Here is a 2,858-nt window from a genome sequence, read left to right on the forward strand (position 1 = left end):
GATATTTGATGAATCTAAAATTTAAATCTTAACATTTATAAACTTTTTTCTTATTATTTGTAACTTCATTTATTAAAAAATTATTGTACAGCAAAACAAAAAGAAAAATTAGAAACTAGGATATGGCATTCATAATTTGCATGCATAATCATGAATTATGCTAGAAAAGCAAGCAAAATCATAGGAAAATAAAAATTTTTGAGATGAATATATGATTGTTTTATGAACTGATTTGGGTAGGAGAGCTGCATATGTCACGACACTACCACTGTAATGGGAGATAATCCAGGGTTAGGCTATTAAATGAGCCGTGCAAATCCTTTAGACCACTTTGTACTAAATTTAATTAATTTTATTCAAATAGGGCATGTCAAGAAATAAACAATAAACGTCTTCAACTTTTTAATTTAGTGATTAAAAAGATTTAAAAAAAAACATGTAAGGTGAAAACTCAAACCCATTATCCTCACCCCATAAAAAAAATATGAACCATAAACAATTCCATATATAATAGGTGACTTAATATGTTTGATGATGTTTTGTTTCAATAATATGTTTGAGCACATATATACCATAAAACGCAATTAAAAAAAAACAAACAAACAAACACAATTCTCAATGGGGCTTAATGAACATCAATTACTCTTGTCTACTCATCCTAGGCAAAACATGCACAGCAACCACTTTCAACCCACGAGGTGGCACCACCTCCCAAAACCTGGCAGGCCTTTCCCCAACATCGAGCACTATAATCCTTTTCCCCTTTGCTGAAACTGCACAAATTTTCCCTCTCCCTGCTGCTATCTGCTCTGCATGTTTGAGCTGTTCCAACTCAATCAACTTCACCCAACAATCCTTTTCACCATCATATTTGCTTAAACTACCTTTCACTTCATCAATCGCATAAATCACATCTTCATCCATTGTTGCTGCTGGCCCATTCCAGCCAGCAACCATTCCCCTAGGCATGTCTTCCCACTTGTCATATTCGACATTGTAAACTGCACCTTCTTTTAATGCATTGCCTTTGACATTAACCATGCAAAGTTTCCCTCTATATCCAACTGCTTCCACAGCTTCTCTGCTAAACCTTCCATCTTTAAGCTGTGCCTTGTTTTCCCAACCCCAATTTTCACTCTTCTTATTTAAGTCCCACTGTTCCATTGACCTTGCTACATCTCTTTTGTAATGGGAGCCAATGCCGCTTGCCATATAGACCACTCCTTGGGAAGAGCCTGTAGCACACCACCGGCGTGGGGTGGAGACTTGGGGGCCGTAAAACCAGTGGTTAGACTCTGGATGGAAGACTAAAGGGCTGGAAAGTGCGGGGAAAAGGTGGTGAGTTGTCGCAGCTATGAGGACTAAATGGTTGGAGACTGTCAAGGATTGTATTGGAAGGTTTCGGGATAGAAAAGAAGGGTGGCGATGGAGGAGATGAAGAGGAGGGTTTTGTGGAGGGCTAGGAAGGGGTTTCCAAGCAGATGATAATGGATCAAAGGAGAAGAATTCAATTGAGTTTTGAGGACTACCTTCCCCAAGAGTGGGAATTTGCAAAGGAGAAAGGAGAGCACAGAGGGAAAAGAAGGGAGGGAAAGAAGGAGAGTAAAGGAGGCGACGCCATGCATGGCAAACAGAGAAAAGAAGGGAAGGAGATACCGAAGAGAGACAGAGTTGAGCTAGATCATCAGGGAGGCCTGACAAAAGGGTTTCATCCTCAGTATTATCAAAGGAATCATTCTTGGTTTGTTTGCTGCATTGGGGAGCAGTTTCCATGAAGAAGATGGGAATAGTAGATGTGGGAAGGAATGCTTTTTAAGCCACGGGACTCCAAGGGAGAGAGGGCCTTTTGTCTTGTTGTGGGCTCACATTTTTTTAATGTGAAGTTGTTATATCATTTCTTTCCTTGAATTTTTTTTGTTTAAAATAAAAAATTATAATAAATTTCAAACATATTTCATTGAAAAATATAAAAAGCTTTTTAAAAATTGTACTTAAAAAAAATACTACTAATAACATATAATAATTTTGAAAAGAATTTATGTAATAATAAATATTCAGAAAGGAAAAGGAGACAATGGAATCCTGAAATTAATGACAGCCATGCATGACGTATAGTATATTTTGGTGCCCCATTTTAGCCATTCATAGTTTTTTGTTATGTTTTGGTACAACCACTTTAGCTTGTGATAGCCTTCATATAACTCTTCAACTTGCCCTTTGGAAGAGCCCAAAAGGAGTTGATCTTCTTGCTGTGGCCAAGTCTCACGCTTCTCAATATTTTTCATCTTCTTTTTAGCTAATTATATCGTTCCTTTTGATATATATACATATATATATAATATAAATATATTCTCTGTCTTGCAAAATTGATTACTCCTTCTTTAGCTATTTTAATTAATTATTGTTTAAAAACTATTTGCCTCACTTAAAATTTAATAATAATAATAATAATAATAATTGTAGACACATTAATTTGTTCGGGCCTCGAGCCCATTGGGTCTTATTCAACAGGGGTTTAATCCTATTGGGCTTAGTTCAACTTTAACCCAATTTTAGTTTTAATTTTTAATTTTTAATTTTTTATCATTATTATTATTATTATCTTATTTTTAATTTTTAATTATTTTATTATTTTATTATTTTCGTCATTTTGATTTTTTATTTTAATTTTATTTTTATTTTGGTGTCTTGATCCGAAAATTAAGCTTTAATTTTTGTTTCCTTTTGGAATAGGGGTCGGTAGAGTTGGATTAGGATTCAAGGATTGAATCCCAGTCAAAAAGGGAGTAGGAATTTATCAAAAATTGTTTCTGATCAATGCCTATAAATAGAGGCTCAAACAGGAATAAAAGAGGACG

At 34.9% G+C, this 2,858-nt stretch overlaps 1 pseudogene; it reads right to left on the reverse strand.

The window, feature by feature from the left end:
- Nucleotides 1–369: 369 nt before the first annotated feature.
- LOC111295521 (F-box/kelch-repeat protein SKIP25 pseudogene) lies at nucleotides 370–1,854 on the reverse strand (annotated as a pseudogene).
- Between the last annotated feature and the right edge of the window lie 1,004 nt (nucleotides 1,855–2,858).

The sequence above is a fragment of the Durio zibethinus genome, chromosome 14 (genome assembly GCF_047325235.1).
Source record: "Durio zibethinus cultivar Kanyao isolate XHJ-2024 chromosome 14, ASM4732523v1, whole genome shotgun sequence".
Taxonomy (NCBI): domain Eukaryota; kingdom Viridiplantae; phylum Streptophyta; class Magnoliopsida; order Malvales; family Malvaceae; genus Durio; species Durio zibethinus.